Source organism: Agelaius phoeniceus, chromosome 12 (genome assembly GCF_051311805.1).
Source record: "Agelaius phoeniceus isolate bAgePho1 chromosome 12, bAgePho1.hap1, whole genome shotgun sequence".
Lineage (NCBI taxonomy): Eukaryota > Metazoa > Chordata > Aves > Passeriformes > Icteridae > Agelaius > Agelaius phoeniceus.
In genome coordinates, this window is record NC_135276.1 from 11,407,975 (window position 1) to 11,431,293 (window position 23,319).

The 23,319-nt window shown below is 36.6% G+C and overlaps 1 long non-coding RNA gene across 1 annotated transcript in view; it reads left to right on the plus strand.

Moving 5' to 3' along the window:
- The window catches only part of LOC143695099 (uncharacterized), a 37,132-nt gene extending 14,278 nt beyond the window's left edge, over positions 1-22,854 (plus strand). Inside the window, exons 2-3 of the long non-coding RNA XR_013184016.1 lie at positions 19,715-19,853; positions 22,758-22,854. This is a non-coding gene — a long non-coding RNA (uncharacterized LOC143695099). The remainder of the gene's footprint in view (positions 1-19,714; positions 19,854-22,757) is intronic.
- The last annotated feature ends 465 nt before the right edge of the window (positions 22,855-23,319 follow it).

Consider the following 23,319-nt stretch of genomic DNA (forward strand, 5'->3'; position numbering starts at 1 on the left):
AAAAAAGAGAGTAGAAAAAATATTAAGTACCAAATCCATTTGCTCTAGCATTTGTTATAATTTGTTTTATAATCCATGTGTCATAATAGAAAAATTACTTAAACTATTGCTATAATTTATTGCTTAAAAGCATCAGATGACCTTATTTCTACAAAAAGGAACTAAAGTACTCAGTAAAACAAGTTACTCTACTAACCTAGTTCCAGTTATTGGAAAGTATTTAGTAATTTTTTTGTTCATATGAAAAGTAGTATCAGATTTCCTACAATTGAGGGATTTTCACAGGTTTGAAGTAAAATGTAAAAAAGGATAGGCAATACTATCTACACACCTGGCAAAAACTGCCAGCATAAGAATTTCCTCTGCTTTAACATTGCTATTTCTGGGGTTGAGGCTGGTTTAATAGTTTGAATATAATTTTTTACTTTTTTTTTTTGATAAATGTGCTTAAGAAATATTACAACCTCACAATTTCAGAGTGCCTGATATTCTTCAAATTAGTATCCAGCTGGATGCACTCTGTTCTTTAAATATGAAAGTAAATACTGTGGTTCCCATATTTGGATCATCTTCAAAACCTAATCCCTGATATGCAGCATTTTTTACCACAAAGCAGTTAAACAAGTATCTAAATAAGTTTATTGAATTATGAACCATTTAATCCTAAAAAAACCCCTTTTCCTATAGAATAAATTCTGAGATTTTACAATGAAATAATTTCTTAGAGTCTAAGTTTTAAACACGAAGTAAAGTATTTGATATTTAAACTAAATATTAACTACATCAAACAGTTTCAGGATGTATCCTAAATTACTTGTGAGATTTCTGGTGTAAATTATAGTCATATCACTGATTTCACTTCCAAAATAGTGCATGTTATGTTGTAAAATGCAAAATTTCTTTTAAAAGAAAAAGATTTTTTAACAGACAATTTAGACCCGAACACCATTGGAAACAAAAATATCAATCATGTATTCAAAGTTAACTGACACAGTGATGTCTGCTGAGACTACAGAGAGTAGATTTGAGAACACAGTGTTAATTTTTGTTCATTTTATTGGGATGCTGCTAATTGTATGCCAAAAAAATGCTTAAAGTTATTCTAGAATATTAAAGGCTGGAAATGTATTAAAACATCTTACTAATATGTTCTCCTGTTGCCAACACAATGTGGAGAGATATTAAGCTGGAGTACGAGAATTTCTAGGTTTTGCCAATCATTTCAAAAAACCAAATTAGTATCAAATTGAAGGCTTTTGTATTTTCATTCTGTCACTTCCATCACACTGCAGCTAGAGCCCCTTTTGTCCAGAGTGGTGAAGCACCTTCCACTTTTAGTGTGTGGCTGGATCTGCACATGGCCCTCCTTCACCTAGGGGTAAAAAGCCCAGATCCCTGCACAGCTCAGTAAATGTGCAGCAAAAGCCAATCACTTCTTGCCAATATATCTGCCCCAAAATCCCTAATATTTTACTTAGGCAAAACCTTTCATTGTTCTGGAGTTCTTTCAAAGCTTCTTGAGCAATCCCAAGCAGTCAGTGCACTATTACTGGCCTTGGCTATTGCTGGTAATAAAATTGACTGTGCTAGGTTGCAACCAAAGTAACCTAATTTTAATAAAAAGTCTGAAAGAAAGTGTAGTGAGAAAAGAAGTACTAAATTGGTGTTAGAGAAAACAGCATGTTGAACTGGACCTGGCCTGGATTCCCTGGTAATATCAAAGCAGGGCAGCATTTCACAGAGTTCTAACAGTAGATGGGAGAACTTGGCTACTGTTATGTAGATAAGATAATTAGATACCAAAGTCATTTTTGAATGCCCTGTCTTACCATGCAGGCTGAGGCTGTTCTCACTCACAGTTTGTGGACTAATCTTGGCCACAAGAAGATGGAAATATAAATGCATTTCAAGTCATTTATGCATCATGCTATCCAAGCTTAGGAGCACATGCTATCAGTCATAATCTGCATTATTATGACAGTCTGTCACCTTGCTGTATTCATTGTGAGAACTAAGAATTATGTCTATAATAACAAAAAAATTGCCATTGAAAAAACAGCATAGAAGCATTCAAACCAAATCTTCCACTGCAGTTCAGAAATAAGAAGATATTAGACAGAGGAGGCTCTGACACGAATCCTTCTGTGGGGAAGATCACAGGATTTGTTAAAGTAGGCAACAATTTAGAATTAAAATAAAAACACTAAACAAAAACAAATTAAATTACACTTTAGGCAGGCAGTGTTCATCTATTCTGTGAACTGTAGCTCTGCATCAGCTCCAGAGAATTTAGTAATATCTCTAATAATGATAAGTCACAATTAGTTTCTGTTTTCCATGAAAAACTGGAAAAAAAGGGAAGTGCTGGCTCAGGGGTTCCCTGTTGGCTCAGGGGGTGCACTGATGTCACCTTCTGGGTGTGCCACTGTTCACACAGGGTTGAGCAATGCAGGGACAGCCCTGAGAGCACAGCCCTGCAGCACAGCCCTGTGCAGAGCACCTGCAGCACCAGTGGGACAGAGCTCAGACCCCTGGGACCAAAGCCCACCACTGGGATTCATCCTGCACAGCACACAGCCCTCTGTACATCTAAAGGCAGCCATAAAACAAACCATCAGGTTGTCTCTCAACACATTCATCTGTCCCAGTTCAAATAAATACCTGTAATGTAAGAATCATCCTTTAAAGAAAACCCCCTCAACCCTAGCCTATCATTTATTCTGGTACATTCTATGATACCAACACTATTGAACTTCAACGAGCATGAGATTTTTTATATGATTAATTTTTGAAAAGCAAATACAAAGTTATCACATAGAACTTTTGATAAAATAAGAAAGCCAAGAACTCAACTGCGTAAAATATAAACCACAACTTCCTCTTTTTTAATAGTAAATATTTAGGAAAAAAACCAAGAGATACAAAGGGATAAATACATGGCTCAAAGTTTCATTAAAAAGTAAATATAGTCCTAGAATGGACACTAATTTGAAGTATTCTACCTCCAGCAGGATAAAAAAAAAAAGTGGGGAATATTCTGAGACAGCAGAAATCCAACTGGTTGTGTCTGAATCCCAGCACTGCCCCTGTATCCATCTGGGACACAGGTGGGATCCATGCTGTGTTTCTCAGGCACAGTCCCACTCCCTGCTCTGCCCAATGAACTCTTCACAGATTGCCCAGCTTGTGGGATGAGAACTTAGACAAGTAAATCCTGTTTAGATAATTCCATGTCAATGTATTTAACTCATGTTCTGTACCAAACCCCTCTAACTATTACCAGTAATATCTCAAAAGAACTGAAGTAGGTGGTTGGCAATAACAGTAAAAGGGTGTTGGATTTTTTTTTCTTCCTTTAATTCAAACTTTAATTCCTCAGAAGGAGGAAAACATGCCTCCAAACCAATGAACATGCAAGTCTACCAAGCCCAGCATCTGCTCAGCCAGTGGATGCATTTCTGTTGCTCAGGGTGGCACCAGAAGTTACACGTTGTATTTTTCATCCTCTGCAGTGGTAATTTCTTGGTCATTTACCTCCTCAATAATAATGTTTAGCTGAGTAAAATAATGCTTTAGGCTTTAAGTCTTAAAGGCTCTTCCCCCTTTGCCCCCCTCAGTAGGATGACTGATTTCAGCCCTTTAGAAAAATAAGCTTACTTATGAGACATTAGTGGCATTATTGCCTCCTTTAATATTCGTGACAGTCTCCAGCAAATGTATCACAAGTTGGCATTTATTAGTGCTAGGCACAAGTAAGGGGCATGTTATTTGATTTGAATAACAGCTTGGAGCTACAGTTTGAGTCCAGAAATATATTAGTCAGAAACAATCTCATTTAATAACACAGAAACTAATAAAAGAAAAGTATTCCAACTGATTCAAAATTGAATTTATGAATATTGCTTAGCAGGATTAATGATCAAAAACTGAACCTGTTTGTCATGTTATAACAGAGTTTTCGATTTAAATGCAAAACTAGGAGTCAATGAGTCCAATGGATTGTATATTGCTTTGAAGAAAACCAGTTCATTTTACACATAAGCTTTGAAATTGGCAATAAACTTTAATTACAGGGTCAGATAATCAAATTATAATCAAATAGCCTCACATAAAATCTGTGTTTGAAATTAATGAGATACAATTCTACTAGTCTGTAATATTGTACCTCTGAAACTTACTAAAAGACATTTCATTTTCATTTAAAAGTCACCTTAAGGACTTCTCCCTCAATTTCTTCTGCATAGCTCAATTTTATTTGGAAATGTCTCATTTTCAGACCACACATTTCTAAAGATTTTTGCATATGGAAAAATCATTTGCTGCTCCACAGATTTTTTTTTATTGATAGTAAGAATTTTAATATAGCAATATTAGAAATCCTTCAAGTAGATGCATATTTATGCAATTTTAGAGAAAGCCACAGTTCAGATAATAAAGTTGTATAGTTGTTCAAATGCACATAATTATTAAAATTTTCATTTAAGATGAAATTTCTGATGACTGATCTTAACTTGCAAGTGCAAACATATATGCTAATGTATACTACTGAATAATCGATTTCTTTCTGTGTATACAACCACAATAATTTCTCCCTGCATGTCTTACCTTATTTGGAAGAAGAAATATATCTTATATTTAAAACAAAAGATAGGAAGAATAAATCCAAACCTGCTCTGGCTTTCTTAAAGATTTGCTGCTGTGTGGCTTCAGGCAAGTCATATTATATTTTATAGCTAAGATTTCTCATGAAAAATGCAGTTACAGCTTAGTACAGCTTCAGTGCAACTTCACTGGGCTTATCATGGGACCTTATTAATTGTACAATGATTATCAAAATGAAGATGCAAAATTGTTGGATAGATAATGTCAGACCTCATTAAACATGCAATGGTAAAAGTACAGAAAAAGTCAAATACTTCTAAAGCTATCATTCTACTCAATGGCAATACAAGTGCTTGATAGCACACAATGTAATTTAAAAAACCAGTATGCCTTGTACTCAAGTACAATTGTAAAATTTTACTACTAAGCAAAACATTTTTATCTTTAAAAATCAAGTTATTCCAAGTTAAAAAACTAACAATTGCCAAAAACAACTATTTAATACAGCTTGTCATCTGCTTAGATGGACTACAACAATGAAAACAAGATCCTTGCACAAGAAAACCGCCACTTAATAAACTTGGGCATGAACTTATATAGGAGTAGTTACCAGTAGTAACTGGTAACCAGTAGTAACTGGTAACCAGCAGTAATCTCAGTTAGGCCCCAGAGGGGCACTGTAGTGTGATTGCCTCCATTTGCCAGGAACTGAGACCATTCTCACACTTTCTTAGTGTACACAGCACCTCTTCCTTTGTTCATGCCCTAAAACTCAATACTGACTTTTTCTTGGAGTCAGTATGAACAAATGAATCTCTAGATGAGAGAACATTACATCTGCTTCTGTTGATTTGTTCCATGTAAAAAGCAACAAAGTTGTCTCTTCTAAATCACAACTGAGATTTTTAAGAAATGGTCACAGTTGCTCAACATTTCTAATATCACTGATTATTACAGGTGATACTGTGGATATTAAATACTGAGATAGGGTAGGAGCTTTATTCATTCATTGTTCAGCCTTGTCTGTTCCAGATTATGCATCATATTTGGGATAGTTGTAAAATCCCTGAAGCAGTGGGGACTCCCTAACACCATGTGTGAAGTTAACCTACAACTTTGCCCATCTCACTATTACCAAGTTTCTTGTTTTTCATGAGTGTGACCTTCTTTCTGTCACTCAGTACTATTAAAATCAGAATTTACTTCTGTTTGCTAATAGGCATGGTTGAAAATGTACACATTTTACATGGTATCTCCATCTGCCACAGACAAAAATAGTTTGTGGCTTTAGCCATTGTAAACCCTTGTCTCCTTTATTTTCTCTATATGCATTTAACCAGAAAATATCAATTACAGTCAAACTTCTGTCTGTAAGACACTTGACTGGAAAAGAGGGAGAAGAATATAAGAATGCTAAAATTATGCTTCCACTATGGCATCAATATAAATTCAAAGTAACAATATCAAGCTCAAACATGCAACTACTTTAATTCTGGTCGACATCTCGACATCATAAAACTTTTTTTTAAAACTGCAATGTTTTAAAGCTGTCTGTGTTCCCCCATCTCTCTCAGTTTCTGAGAGTTTTATTTCCTTGCAGAGGACAAAAGCCAATAACAGCAAATAACAGCTCATCTAGTAAACATCTAAGCTGCAAACAACTCAAATTGAACTTGACAGGTTAGCACTTGCAGACAACAGGTCATGAGAAGAAATGAAAGCAGAGGCAAAGTCCAGGACTGGCCTTGCTCACGAGACTTTTATGAATCCATTTACACAGCAGCGCTTCCCTGGGTGCTCTGCAGAATGGAGGCAAAGTCCAGACAAACATTTTACATGTCAAAGCCTCAAACATCTTCAGATGGAAGGTTTGCATGCTGACAGTGACAATGTTTTGAATCATGCTGGTTAAAGTGGGAATTCTGATGGGGATTAGAATCAGCAAGATACCTCAAGTAAAAAACATTTTCCGACTTTTTCAACTCCAGCCTCTCAATTTTCAGCAAGCAGTAAAATTAACTGATTTAGAGGCATAGTTTAGCATGAACAACAGTTTATGGTATATAGAATTTATTTCTTTATGGTATGAAGAAATAAAGCTGGAGGAGAAAGGATTTTTGAAGATCTCCTGTACCACGGTGATCAGGTGAAACTGCAGCTCCGTGCAGGGACTGCCACACACTGTAAGAACAATTTTGAGGTTACAGGCAACTCTCTGTTGAAGAACAGCAACTTGTTCATTCTGTACAACACTTCTTTAGCTTCAAAGTTGTGAGGGTTTTTTCACATCTTCTGCCTTTTACAAGAAAACACATGTTTTGGATAGGAATTCAAATTATTTCTTCATGAACGCAACTCCAAGCTGTTATTATTGGACATACTATTGCCCCCCTTTCTTATTTTTTTACCTCAGTTTTGAAAAAAACATACAAGCAAAAAAACCCCACCAAAACCACTCCAACAACCAAAAGTTTACTAACCTGCATTTGTTTCCATCTGAAAAGAAACAGATGCTGAAATCAGGTGTTTTTTTCCTTTAATCCTGTATTTTTAAAGAATGTTCAACAGTTTTGAACAGATGGAAATTGTTTCTTTGCTTCTTGCTTCAAAGTATTTCTTGGTCAGCACATCATACAATCATTATATTGAGGCAATTTTACTGAAATCCTTGTTATCACATCATCTATTCCTTATGAACAACTCCTAATAAAGTCTTGGGACTCAAGGTATCCCATCCATTACTTCTTATATGTGTGTATCAGCATTTTAATGGACTCCTCAAAGGAGTTCTGCTTTTCTTTCTCCTAGGACTGTCAAGTCATGCTTGGAAGCAGTACACAGAGTACAGCTAAGAGTCCTTATCTGCTGCAGTGCTTTAATTCTTGGAGAAATCAAAAATATGATTTTTATCTGCAGGTTTTATACATAAACCAAATTATTTCCTTTCCTTTTTAGGAACTTCATCCATGAGAATAGTGTTTTTTCTGGTCACTACCTCATACTGCATGAAACCCCTTGAGGGTATTTGCAAAGGTTATGTCTAAGTTCTCTGGATTTCCTCTCTCTAGCAAATGATTCTGTTGAAAAGGTGGCCCTGCAGGGTTTGGTAAACTCCTGATCTGAGTAATTTTGCAAACAACCTGTCTTTCTCTACAGACTAGAGAGTCCAGAAAACTTTCTAAACAATATATCTTTCACCTCAGCCCCAGCGCAACCAGCTTCTCCTTGCTTCTTATGGGCTAAGAGGTGAAAATGTCCAGAGCTGGAAGGCTGTGAGAACTCTCCCAGGTCCAGGCATAATGTGCAAAATGCCAAAGTTCCTGCAGTCCAGCAGCTTAAAAACCATGTTATCTCTTTATCTCCCCAAATGAAGGACAGTCTGATGTTACAGGTACCCATCACCAGCACCATTAAAGTGAGCCCACACTCAGAGGGGCCACACTCTGTTCATGTTTCTGTGACCTGGCATTGCAGCCCTGCTCAGCTGCACAGCACGGCCCTGTCCTGGTCATCAGCAGCTGGTTTTTATCTCCTGTACCCACATTTCATCTCCTCCATATCTCACATTAAGATTTTATTGTTATAGCTCAAAAAGATACTTTTTCAAACAACTGCTTCTTCATAGGCAGCACAAATGTCAACATTCTGCTTCCAGTTTCAGCAAGTCCTGAGTCTGAAATAGAAAAGCCTTTTTTTTTTTAAATATCAAATTCATTTATTCTTTTCTATGGAAATATTGCAACTAGCAATCCAAATCCTACATGAATGCAAAAGTAGCACTGCCATGATTGTGCTCCAGTTTATGGCAAAGTGTGGGAGATTTGCAACTGCTTGACAAGTTTCCCTGAGAATACCTGAATCTACAGAACCATTGAATGAGAGGCATGGTCTACCCTGATCATAAATTTCCAATGAAGAAAATATTCTTTAGCCATAGTCACAGTTAGTTTGGCAATGATTTTGCTTTGGAAAACTCCCACCCCCATGTGTCGTCCCCCTGCCCTCCCACCCTGGCAATAAGTGAGCAGTATCTCAAGCCCTTTGTGTTCCTGTGTCAACACTACCCCAAACTGTAAGTGTTAGCAGCTGTGCACAATATGAGAGGGGGCTTGAAGCACACAGCCTAGAACAGGAGCAGTCACAAGAGCCTCTTTGACTCTCAGAATGCTAAATCACACACTGCTGATCACTGGAATGGTTTCCTTTCTGTACCCAACTTATGTCGTGGTTTTGCTGCTCTGGCCAACCTACAAATGAACTTTTTGTAATAGGAGGCCTAAAAACTCTGAGCATATGTGAGCATCCAAAAATTTGGCAAGTTTGGACCAGTCTCAGCTTTCCTTTCTTTGTGAAAGCTTCTCTTCACTGATTGCACTCTCGAAACAATTCATTTGTTGTAAAATCTATTCACATTTCTTCACATTGAATTTCAAATTCATATTGTAAGATTAGTGTGTTTATAAATGTATTGGTTGCTGCTCACCCAACTTTTCCATGCTTCAAAATACATTTTAGGTAAGCTGAAAAAAAAAAAAAAGAGTACAACAATGTTCTATAAGCCTGTAACATGTGGTGTCACAACAATGCAATAACCAAAAGCCATCATTTTAAATGACCAGAGACCAGTCCTCTGTAAGCAGGCTCTTTCTTGTCTTCCACCTTTTCTTCTACTTGCTGTCATCTTTTTTATAAATCTACTCCAGATGAGCAGGAGAAAGCTGCCACAGTGTTAAGGGTATTATCTACTCATTAGTTAAAATAGAAAACCCCTTCAGAATTGTTTTACTGAACTCCCTGTAGTTCACCAAACATCCAGAATTACAAGATTTTTCTTCAGTTGAACTGTGGTCCTTTTTATGCCTCACTGAGTTGCAAAGATGTTTCCCTTTCCTCTACTGGAAAATGCTGAGATAACTGAGAAACAACTACTTCTGCCATATCTTCAAAGTGCCATTAGCTTGGTCTTGTTGATTTGGAGCACTAGGCCTGATTTTTAACAGAATAGTTTCTTTAATAATTTTCTGTTCCTCATTTAAGGGGGGGAGAACTGCAATGAAACTTGTCTAGAGAAATATTTTTGTGCCAACATCCATCACTCTTTTCTTTACAATGCTTTCCTATTGCAGTACCTGCTAGAGCTGTTTGTTATCATTCTGCAGTTCCTTTCCTTCGTATTCCCTACTTCTCACAAGCAGTCAGGAAATAGATAGACACCCATTTTGCCTTCATATCCCCAAGAAAATGAGCAAATAGTAATTCTGGCACACAGGTTAAGAGGGGTCCATCACCTGCTGACATTGGGCACTCTCTTGCTGGGCACAACCCTCCAGTAAATAGGAGTTTGTGCACCTCACTGCCCTTGAGGTACAGGCAGTAGGAACTGAAATGTGCAGCTATTGCTGAGACCTTAGCAACTGCTTGGAGAATTGCTGCAAAGGGATGCTGAGAAAGATTTCACTTTGTTTGAGCTTTATTTTAGAAGAAAACTGAGAACTGTATTTTTCTGTGTGCTTTTCTTAAAAAAAAGTTATTAACCAATGAAAAAACCCTAAGTTATCTTTTGTCCATCCATTGTTTCAATTACTTAGTCTTCCTTCTCGAATTGGAAAGTTCAGTGTTTGTAAGATTTCAGTGTTAACCTTTGTTACTACACAGTCCCATTTTTTAACAACACTCCTTTTGGATTTTTAAACATGCTTGGTCATGCTCAAACAAATGCCTTTCTTAGCTGCTATTATGAAGTGGTAGCTAAACTGTCATTAGTACTGATTAATTTTATATAAAAAATGCAGGTGGGATCTTTGTACCTCGAAGCCTTGTCCCACCCTCTTCATGTATCTATTTGCTTAAGTGTGAGACTTCCAGTAAATTATGTCAATGCTTTGTATCGTCCCATATTTAGCCCTTTTTATTGCTATTTTTGATATTTAAATATTTTCCCTGATAAACTACCTCCTTCTATTTTTTACACAAGTGAAGAACAAGATTTGGGGATTTTTGTTTGCTTGTTTTCACTTACATAAGATCAATTATTCAATAGATTAACACAGAGACATAGTAACAAAATAAACAGGCTTGCACTTACATATTGCTTAGCTTCCACCTTCCTCACAAGTGGCTGTCTTCAATTCTTCTTGATTTTTCCTAAGTGGAAGACCTAATTCAAATCCCAATTCATATGTTGACAGCAAGAAGTACCAAATATGAGAGAACTATTTCAGTTATTTAGTTATAGTGCCATAACTGTTTCTAAATGTTATTGGAAATCGAGGCTGAGGATTACATCCAATCTATTTTAACTCAAGGTCAATAGTGGCTGAAAATCAAAAGGATACAAGAAGTCCCTTAAATACACTTAGACTGTCAGTACTGGAATGGTGCTCATCATCTGAGGAATGATGGTCTTGAAGAGCCTCTCAAACTGAAATAGTGAGGAGGCAAAAATCCTAACTATTTAAAAAATGGAATGTGTGAGTGGGATTATATGATAACATTCTCTGTGCCTGTTAACCTTTTGATAATAAAATTACTTGAAATTTAAGCCAAGCCTACCAGAATACTGGCATATATAGTCAATGTAACCTTGCCTGCTGCTTTACTGGGAATAATTAGAGATCAGATACTTTAACTGGGGCTGCAAAGCAGCCTGAAGTATGCTGGCCCAAATAAAAGGAGAGTTTATTATGGTAAACATGGTGAGATCACTACCATCCATGATAAGATTTGCTTCCTCATGACTGTAGATGGAGCCCTAACATAAGTAAATTCTCTCTTGGCAATACAAGTTGGAATTTCATCGAATATATTGAGGCTTTTCAGCATTTTTACGTATTGAGATTTTAATTTTCAGAACAAACAATGTGAGGGGCCCACTGTTTTTCTGGTTTCTCAATATGCCAAACTGATTCAGCTCTCCTCAAAAATCCAGGAAGAAAGAAAAGCAGTTGTTCAACTTTTATTCTCTCCTGCAATTATCACCTAATCTAACCTTCTCTAACAATTTTTCTGCTTAAGGGCACCTCTAGGGTTGTCAGACCAGCTGAATTCATTTAGAAAATGAAATCCAAACCTGGCTAGTCTTATTCATCCCCTGCACCCATTATTCCTTTCATAATTTTATGCTACTGTACTAAAAGGCAAGGCAACAGCACATTTTGGGGGTTTTATTGTATTACATAGAAAGCATACTGCTGAAATATGACTGTAAGTTTCTTGGTGAAGAAGGAGGGGTCTCAGCACCATCTGACTGAAAGATGTTAGATAAAAGAGGAGCTATTTATAGGAGTAAAATATGTCTACACTTTTTACTGTGGCTAACAATACAGGGTTCACCAGTATAATTAATCCTTTCCTTCCTATAACTCACTTGTTTAAAAAAACAAAACATTTTGTGATTTCTTGCAGCAAAACAAACAGAAACTTTCACAAAACAAATAAGCAGAAATATCAAAACAATGTATTCTTTCATAGTTCTCAAGATACTTTGACTGTTTCACGCTTTAAGAAACAATTGGTATCACAAATGATCTGGAAGTTAAAGAGATATGCAAGGACTGTTGGTATTGGATTGGTACTTGGCATCTAGGACTGAAAATGGAGAGCTGTAACAACCACAAACAGTTTTAGAACACTGCTACTTCTTTATTATTTTTTATTTTTAAAAGCCAGTGAAAAACCCCCATTTTATGTCATGGCTGGCAAATCTCACTGGCTCTAAAAGCTGCACATCAAACAGTTCACATGGCCAAGGGTCCCTCTGGGGGGTCAGAGGGAGAACAAGGCAGGACCAGCAGAGTCCCAGGCAGAAAGGAGATGTGGGGACCTGTGCTGTGCTGTGGGGTGGGACTGGGGCACTTCTGTGCCTCTGCTGTTCCCAGTTTAGGGTCACTGTGAGCCCATTGCCCTCTATGGGCATGGCACAGCTGCTGGCCCTCAAACACAGGTGAACCACAGGGGATTTAAAAGACAACTATGGGTTGAAAATACTTTCTATCCCCCAAGTCATTTGAAATGAATAGGTGCAGGGGTTTATTCTGAGACTGAGCTTAATTCTGGTAAGCATGTGTGAAACTCACAATTTTACATGCAGAATCATCAAAACACAATTTATTTAGTACATGTTCATGAAAGTAAATTTCTAATTGTGCAGTAAAGTTGTACAATTATCAGCTCATGTTACAGTACATAATGATGGAACCAGCATCTCAATTTGAACCAGGCAATACTTCCAGGTTCAATACACAGACACTGAATACAGACACCAAAGTTGAATACAAACTAGAATTCAAAGTAGTGCTTAGTTAGGTCAATTACTCTTGCCATGCATTTCATACAAATTGTATATTTAATGTCAGTAATTGCCATGAAGATGATTTTCAGACTGAAAATTATTTGCTGATTCAATTAACATGTTATGTTAATATTAAAAGCTCTTGGGAATATCTAGGTTTATTGCATGCTAATGGGTTCTCAGACAATAAATATGATATATCTGATTAATTATAAATAGTTTCTTTCAGTTGGACTTGGACAAACAAAGGTACTTAAGTACTTAAATGTACTATACAGATTTGCAGCTTAATTTTGTTAATTTGCCTTATTTTGGAACCAAATACTTTGTAGTCGTTTATAAAAGACAAAATTGTCTATAGGGATTTTTTTTTGAACCAAGGAGCTAAATGTTATTTTCTCATCACTCAGGAAATTTCCTAAATGACTGATAATAACACTCCTCAGCTTCTTTAATTTCTGTATTCAATCATAAGACAGAAGTATCTAGTAATTTTTACATATAATTCTTTTTTTAACTCAAGGAAAAGCAGCCTGTACAGAAGAATGATATTAAATTTAGTCTATCCAGATGCTCAACTCTGCTCCAAGCTATACTGTATGAAATATCAAAGATGTCCATGTGTTCTATTTAGGTACAATTTTTCAGATTCTCCTTGATTAAAATAAAATTAAGTTGCTTTTAAAAGCTAACCTGTCCAAAAGATGCCCAGTAAATTCCTGTGTGAGCTATTTATTGTTTTAATCTGTAATCACTTATGCAATACTAATACAAGTACACACTGTTTAACATCGAGAGATCTATTTAACTCTCACTCTTTATAAAGATAAATACAGAAATGAGCAGAGAGAAAGTGAAGAAAATAGGTTAGATCTGTCCTATGGTGACAGAATCAATATATTTAAACCAGCACAACACAGTTCAGAGAACTCCCCTCAGAGCTCCAGTGTTTCTGAGCAGTTATTTCAGCTTCTGCTTCATTACATGGATCACACATGGGAAGTAAGGAAACTGGATTTACCTGCAGCATCTTTGGGTACCTGTTGACCCCCAGACTGAATTATTTATCTGCAGCTTTTAAACCCTGCAGCAAATACAGTGCATAATTAGGTGCCACAAGACAATCTCCTATTTCAAGAAATTCATTAGCCAAGTAAAAGAATCCTCTAACTAAAACAGTTAGAGCAATTCATTTTATTAAGATCAACATGCTATTTATTTATTTCATAACTCTGCTAAGGCCTTTTTAAATATATGACAGTATAATTATTTTTCTGGTGTTCTGGCTTACATTAGATAACCACTTTTGGGTTTTATGCAAGACAGATGGAAAAATCCATCACTGATTTACTGCACATTTCCACACACAGTCAAACTAATATCTGATCACTCTTGAAGACGTAAAACCCTGCTTGGCACTGAATACTTCAGCAAACCTCCAAACACATGGGTGTGCACAGTCCTGTGAAGAAAGCTTCTGATAGTCAAAATGCAAACCAATACACTGCAGTATGTACTGGCAAAGATAAAAAACAAATATTTGGGATTTATTTTCACTTCAGAAACTACTGCAACAGAAACAATTGCAATAAAATAAAAGTACTGCAATAAATACTATGTATAATGGATTCTGAGTTTTATAATTATCCATATGAAACACCCTGAGAACTTTTTCTTTTTTTCTAAGAGCTCTAGAAGACAGCAGTTCTGAATGTTAGTCATGAAGGTGAATCTTTGGGTGTCAATTAAATCTTTTTAATTCTTTTCATTCTTTTGGGTGATGGTTTGCAGATGCCTCCAAGAATAAAAGGTGAATACTCTACCTCAGCATTGTTTTCAACTTCTTGCCCTAAACTTCTTTTTTAATATATTTCAGTTAGGTCCACCCAGCAGTTTTAGTGTTGCCACAGCAGGTGGAATGACCTTTACCCTGTTCCTATTTTACAATGTGTTTTGTGAGACTCTTGACACTTTACTTCAGACCCCATTAGGAGGAATATACTGCAGAAGTTATTGTCTCTGAAAGGAATATTTAATTATTTTCACATTTAATTACAGACAAACCTAATCATTTTCAGTTAATCAGAAATCCATCCTCTCTTTAAGGACACAAGCATTTTTATTTATTGGGGAAAAAGTAAACAAGAAAACAAAATAGAGGCTGCTAATCCTAATTTGGAAGTGTTTAACTGCAGGGCATAGTTCACAGATGGTTTTGCATCCTCAACAGTTTTGTGGGTAATATGGTTAATTTTGATTATATGAAAATGTCAAGACAAATTATCAGTGGAAAAAAATATCCAAAAGTTTTCTGAGATTAAATGGCAATAAGGAGATACCTTTCTTCAAGAAGCAGAAGCAAGTTTGAACCATTTGGGTGAGCAGAGTCCCCTTGAAGAAAGGAGAAGCCCACTGGAGCAGAGCATTTGAAAAGCACAATCATGCCTTTTGATAGATGCTTTCTGTTGTGAACATAGGAGTTAATCCAGTTTTTTAGCAAGATTAGCTGTCAGATTAACACATCACTGAGGGAGTCAGAGTTAGTCCAAACCAAGGATGTGCCTGAAGAATGATGTGCACCCACATGAAGGAGGCTTTACACAGAGGCTGACTTACAACACCACCGTGGAATGCAAACTCTGCCTTTTTTTATTTTTTCCTTTTTTTTTTTTTTGCTAATGCTGACCAGAGCTCTACAAACAGCCATTCTCAATTGCTGCATCATGTTGAGTTGATTCAAGCCTTGATGTGGATTTTAACATCCATGTGCAGCCCTTGCATCTGCCACACACATCCATGCATTAACTCCAGGGCCTCTATTGTTCTGGACAATATACATTTATATGCTAAAGAATTTACTTCATCAAAGTGCTCCTTAAATATACTGGTTCTATCCATTCAGGAGCATTTACTTCTTCTGGAAAGCCAAGTTAAGGTAAATTTAATTTCATAATAGAACAGGATATGATCTGTGAACAGCATATTTTCCTATCAATCAAGGGAACAGAACCTTTCTCAAGCAGCTGATGGGTGTCAATATTCCATTTAAAAATACATCCTGAGCATGTGGACCTACAGTTATATCTCTCAGACACCAGTTAAAGAACTGCAATAGGAGTGATCTCATCTGAATTCAATGATGACCCATTTAGAATAACTTGCTTTTGGAGATCTCATCTTCTAAAAGATCGCTCTGTAATATGTGGCTCCAGTTTAGTGGTAAAGGCCTTTCCTCCACAAATATTTTGTTTCACAATTTTATTTTACTCTCCACTCTTACTCTATCTGTGGCTCTATTTTTCACCCCTCAGCAGGCCAGCAAAGCCCCTTTTCTGCACAGCCTGTATCTGTATCTTTTTGTAATTTTCCAAAGTTAGTAAGCGAAATAAATGAAGGCAAAGCCTGCTCTGAAACAAGCTTTGTTCCAATACAGGAGGATTTGACAAGAAAAGAAAGCCTTCCTATGGAAGCTCCTTGAAGACAAGCCCCAGCCAAACATTCCAAGAGGTGTTGGAAGGATTTGAGAGTTTTGTGCACAGTCAATATTTGCTATCTATTGGAGCAGCTAAAAGTAAAGAGATAAACTTTCATTTTCTTGCCTCAGCTCTCTGTATTTGGTCAGGAACTCTCTAAAGAGGCCTGGCTTGTCTTGCACATGGGCCAGCTGGTCCCTGAGGGCAATTCCACATGTGCCAGAGCCCAGGACAGAATAGCAATGTCACCTTTATAACCTAAGGACACCCAACCGCCATTTGGACATAGCTCACAGGAACTGAGCACTAGAAAAACTGTAGGAGTTAGCAGATTTAACTCTAAAAACAACAACAAAAATGACAACTAAAAAGTCCCCAAACAACCCAAGAAAGTCTGTATGTACAACTTCATTAAGGAATTGAATTCACTCACAAATGAGCCAGCATCAGAGTTTAGACCACTGGGCAGAGAACAGATGATTTCACATGGTCTTTTGTATCAAAACACACTTCTTTTAGACTGTTTACCAACTCAGGTCAAAAAGTATTCTAAAACTAGATTTTTAAAAAAGAGTGTCTTAAACAAGGAATTTGAAAATAGAAAAAGTATTTTCAAGTGGTGCACCTGGTCTTGCTTTTAAATTGAAGTACACAACACAAACAGAACATGACATATTCTTTGTCAATGCAATGCAATTTTTGATTGCATGAAGGTTAATTCAAGTCCTGAGTCTCTTAAATATAACTAAAAAACTTCATAGGAAGAAGCAGGGGAAATTCCAATCAAGTCTTATTCTAATCATCCACACCCAGTGCACTGTAACAGGTAAAGAGTGGGAAGTTGTTAGAGGCCAAGTGTTTACAACCTTATTAATAACAGGTCATTCAACATACCCAGCTAATTAATACAGATGCTTCACCTATTTTGCATTCTCTCCAACACTAACAACGTGCCAGAGTCAATAAATTCAAAACCAATAACAGAAGCCTCAAACAGGGACACAGGTTATGTTTGAAGATTTCCTGAATTCACCAGGAAATTCAAATCCCTTTTAGATCAAGATAAGATTCAGTATTGCCCTATAACTTAACACTAGTAGGTCCTACATCAAGCATTTATCTCCACAGAGAGAAACAATAACTACTAATTCTATTCATTCTTTGTTCTAAAAATGAATTATTGACAGAAATATTATCTCAGTACAAATGCTGATGTTATTTCAGGTTGATAAATGAAGATAGTTCCTGCCCCTTTATTTTATCTCCAAAGCACCAGTGTAAAGGTGGGGAATCATCTGATTTAATGTAGAAGATAATGAAATAGCAGAACAACAGATGAGTAATGAAAACTGACAGGTTTTGTATGTGTTTGAAGTAAAGGATATTTTTGTCAAGTAGAAATGCTGTTTGAATTGTTTCCCCTTATTTCATTTTAAATTTCAAAACAACATTCTTTTCTAAGTAGACAATAGGAACCAAAGCAAGAAACTGCATTCAATAAATCTCTAAAAATCTAACAGGCTTCAGGCTATGCTGTACTTTTTCTTTCAAAATCACCACGTAAAATCAGATGTTAACTCCCTGAGTGAACCCATGTGCAAACTCTTTATTCATCAGATTAATGGCTGTGGAGCAACAGGCAACTGAACACATTTCCACACACATAAGGTATTCATGACTTTCCAGAAAAGTTCACATTATTGCAACGTCTTTTCAGTTAAATATGTTGCATCTAGTGAAGAAGAAAATAAATTGCAACAAGGTTTAATGGGAAACTACAGTAAATGTATTGACTAGTAGAAATTTGTTTCTTTAAACAGGACCTTGTTATTACTCTGACAGATGGGTTTTTGCCTTTCCATACATTTGAAAAGAAAAGAAAAAACAGCCTTTTCTCTGAGATACTTCAGATTGCCCAGTGTAATATCTCCCTCTGTTCCTGCTTTTATTCTGATCCAAGGCACAATCCATAGAAGAATTTAGTCAGCTTCTGTGCTATAGCAGCTAAGGTACATGCTAAGGGTAGAAATACAGATGTCAATTCAAGATTCTATCTCACATTTACATTTATACTGCATATTAGTACATGCCTCTAAATTCATACAACTTATGATCTCAAGTACACAGAGGTATGTCCAATACTGATGGTGAGGTTCCACTTCTGGTCCCTTTGATCAGCAGGAATGTGGTGGATAAAGACAGGATAAAACATGCTGGCAACAATGCTGGTGTCACCAGGAGAGCAATGAACTCAGTAACACTGGATGCAAAGGGGACAATATAAAAGTGAAATTAAAGAGGGACTCAACATTTGCACATCTGATAAAAGTGAACTCCAATAGAAAGTGTCAAGAAGTAAACCCCAGGAAATTTGGAAAAAACTCCTCTTCAAATATCTGGTCAACCTTCCCTTAAGTTTCTAAGATTAAGTACTTATTTTTATAATTCTTTCTGTGAGAAACACATCTGCAGTACTGCAGGATGCCTGGTTTTTAGGTTGGTCAGTCTACATCCTTTCAGAAATACTGAAGCAGATCTGTTACTTGCTGTGACCCTGTTTGTGGATTCTTACAAATGTGATTGTTATGTTGTTATTTTTGGTTTTGTATTTAACACAAATAAATTTACAGTCTGTTGGGATGCAGTGAAACCTTGCTAAACAGAACATTTTGGGATTACATCAGTTTGGATGAGAGGAAGTTCCAACTTGTGCAACACAGTGGTTACTTTTTCAAGTATGCATTTTCACATATACTAAATACTTCAAAGCATATGAAGCAAACATGAAATTCTTGAAATTATAACAGTGGTTAAAGAACAGCGAGAGTGGCAAGTCTGCAAACTACTGAGTGATAATTTGATTACTGGGTTAATAGTTAAGTCCCATTGTGACCCCAAACTGAAAACTGTGTACAGTTTGTGTACAGCAAGGAATTCAGGAACAAAGAACCTGAGCTTTTAGATTACATGACCTGTGTTGTGCTTCTATCAGTTCCTAATTTCTTTTTGCTTTTTTCCAGTCTAAAAGTCTCTGCTGTACTGCTGTCCCAAGCAGGACTCTGCAGAATGCACTACATACTATTAAAAAGTTCTTTTGAGCAATGAAGCAGGAAGCCTAACAACCAGAACAAGGCTTAATTTCATGTTCTGATGTGGTGAAATCACTGGGAGTGCCTAAATAACAGCAGCAGGGAAAGAAAATATAATACATCCTCCTATAGTTCTCTCACCCCCTACCCCTTTTCAGCTTGGGGCATTTCTGAGCCACAAGTGCCTTCTAATACTTCTAAGCATTTAGTAAGCCTCCATGGATTTCTGTTCCTTAAGCTTCTCCTGTTGTCCCCTGCAGGCATACAAAGCTTAACATTTAGAGCAACATCCAAGGAGAAGCTGCCTCCTGCTTGACATCTCCCTGACAGCACCAATAAATCCTCAAAAAGAGAAATGGCTTTTCCACAGAAGTGAAGGAGTACCACCAGGAGCAACAGGTACTACTGAGAGGAAGGAGTTTGTGCCTTCACAAAGAGACCATTAGCTCTGCAATCTGTGTCCTTGCACACTTGTGTTGCCACTTTGCCATTGACAGATCCTCAACTCTCACCAACTGCCTCGAGGAAGGGGTTTTTTTTCTGTTTCTCTTTTCAAAGTAATTTCTATATGCTACACAGTTTGTAGAATGCTTTAAGGAGTCCTTGTTGGAAATTGCAATCCAGAGATTTTATTTGAAAAAAACTGTATTTCAGTATCCAACAAAAATGGTATCTAAGACTTAATAATAACAGTGAAAAAAAAAAGTTAATAATATCAATGTGATACCAGTCACCATCTGCTGCAAAGTTATGTTTGGCATTTATTACTGAATCATTTAAGATCTGTACATGCAAGTTGTTCTGACAGACATAATTTGAAAGCATAAACATTGGCAGTTGTTTAGTTATCACTGTAGCTGTTTCCAAGTACCATTTGTGCAGTGTAAGTAGGGACATATATTTACATTGTGACTGGGACAATGCTTTACAAGCTTCCCAGAGGTTTGGCATTAGTGATTAATTTCTTCTCAATCCTTAAATTATTTATGCATGTAAGGATTTTGACCTGCTAATTTTCATTGCTGACAAATTCTCAGAAAGTCTCCTTAGGTAGTGAAGCTGTAATAACTACTATTTAAGGGAATTTACAGTACTCAGAAAAGATTTTTTAAAAAACTTTAAAGCTTGTATGTTTTTTTCTTAATGTCTACATTTATTTGAACAAAAATATTTCTCAGCTGAACCATGTGTGGTTGGTACATTATGGAATGATACTCTGCAATTACTGTATAATTGAAATAAGAGTTCACAAAGGGGTAGTCTGCAACAGCTAAATAGACCTTGAAAATTAATATTTTAAACAAATTTGCTTTAAAGATTCATAATACTATCAAGGATAGAGAGTCCCCCAAAATTACAAATGCAACACCAATCATTATCTCAATAAATGTTTGTTAGCAAAGGCTAAACCAGGCTGTTACTAGAGCAGTCCAGCCCATTTTCCTCCTGTAACATTTGATCCTCTGTGCACCATATTTCCATATCGAATTCTAAAATTCAGAATTAAAACATGTTCTTTTAAGAAACAGTAGACAAATTAGCCTCCAAGGTTGTGGCTAGCAATTCTGTATGCACAAGTCACATCAGACAGTAGGGGGCAACTTCCATCCACAAGTGGGGCTCTGTTCATTCTGATCTATCATATCCTGACGTGCTGTGGGTACTTCCAGCACTTTCCTAAGTTTGCTGTGTGGTCTCTATCAATTCTGTAAAATGCAAGGTTTCGTTTCTAAATTCCCATTTTCTTCTCCAAGCAGTGTGCTGAGGAAATATCTGGTGTATTTACTAGAAAAATGCTGCAAGATGAAATAACGAACTAGTCTCAAAGCTGTTGAGAAATGAAAGAGAAGGACAATTGTATTCCTCCAGTTTGCTGTCAGAGAGACCAATCTCAAAAAGATTATTTTTGCACATGTACATTTTGATAAATAATTCTTCCCTGAATAAGCAATTTTTAAAAGCAGTAATTTAATACCCTAAATTATTAGTCATGGATTAATACAGAAGTTGACATAAATGGAAAAATATTTATTAGTGATTTTAGCATGCATAATGAGATTGTGTTAACAATGAATTCATATTTAAGAATAAAGTTGTGTTCTATATTATATATCAAGCTAGAATCAGCTGAAAAATGAGTTTTGCCATACATTTCCCCTGACAGCAAATGCTAAAATAAAGCATGCTAACAAAGGAATAAAAGTCAGACATAAAATAGTATTTTCCAAATGTGCCTCACTATATTATACAACTATAATTTTTAATTAAAATATTATATAATTTAATATGCAACAAACTGATTTACCTTTCAAAGTTATGTTTCATTTTATAAATTATCAGATTGGTGAAAGTAAAGAAGGAGAGTAGCACTGAACATATTTTTATAGCAAACCTTGTCAAGTAGAACAATAACTCTTGCAATAAACCCCCAAAACTAGGACTAGTCTTGCTGTGAGGTTCACACAATGAAGTGCCCAGACCTCGAGTGAGTTTTTAGCAGATTTAGGTGGAACCATGATTTCAAGTGAAGGATGTCAAATAATGGGAATCGACTCAGTCAAACCATCACACCCCATTGAAGCCTCAGGCCTGAGAGTAAACCACACTGGATGTCAAAGTGCAGTAACAAAGTCAGAAAGTGGCTGCAGACCTTCCTCCTAAAGTGGCCTGAGATCCTTCAGTAATTCAGGCAGGTAACTAAATTCAAGAGCCTCTGTTAGGGAGTAAAAATAATTTACAACTAATTGGCTTTAAACCCAAAGAAAATGAACTATATATTTGCTTTTCTCACTGATGCACCTAACAATTATTTCTGTAAACATAACCCCACCTTAAAATATAAATCTCCCATTTCCCTTAGTGCACTTAAACTGTTTTACTTAATAGACAGAGCATAACATAAACAAGGATTACAAGATGTGAATAGCATCCACCCTCTAGCAGTTCCCAAAATGAACTCACATTTTCATGTTAATACTCAGAGCATGTGTGTATGTGTGTAACTGGTATCAACAGTACTACTTTACAAGAAAAATTAATCATAAAAAGCATAGTAAAAAAAAAGCAGGCCAGACATTTTACCACAAGAGATTACCTCATGATCCCATAATTTCTGATGTTTTACAAATTACTGGGTGGGGTGTTTTGGGTTTTGTTATGTCGTGGGTTTTTATTGCTTGTTTGTTTTTTTCTTTTTGCAGTTTTGTTTTTGTTTCTATTTTGTTGTGTTTCTGTTGGTTTGTTTTTTTGTCTTTTAACTAACTCTGAGAAGCATCATGCTGTCTTGTTAATGTGTTTTGACAGGACTGGATTCCAGGTGAAATCCAACAGCTGCTTTCCTGCACCCTCTTTGTCTCCCCCAGTGTTTTCCTGTCTGTGTGTCCTTCCCTGAGCTGTGTGCAGGACTCACCTTCAGTTCATCTGCCTGCTCATTATGTCCAGAGCTGGCTTCACATGGGCAGGAGATGATGTGGCTGAGGATGATGAGGATGAGGAAGGCCGTCCTGGAGGGACAACCAAGCAGACTCTCAAGTTCAGTGGTGTCCTGCATCTTCCCTTTGTACAAGATAACCTCTGTGTGACAGACTTGCTGCTGGACTCCTGGCAAGTTTGCTTCCAAGGCAAAAATCCTGCAGACATTTCTAGAAACCTCCTTTTTCTCTAATGTGGAAGCTTCAAGAAATCAGGCTCAATACTAAAACAGGCAAATGAGCAAAGGCAAAACCATATTCACCCCAACCCCACACCCCTCCAGGATCCCCACCTGGGCCATCCCTCCTCTTTGCATCCACCCCCAGGCCTGTTGGAGATGCTGGGGAGAAGCTCAGTGGGAAAGCTCACTTTGGAGAGGACACCCACTTCTTTA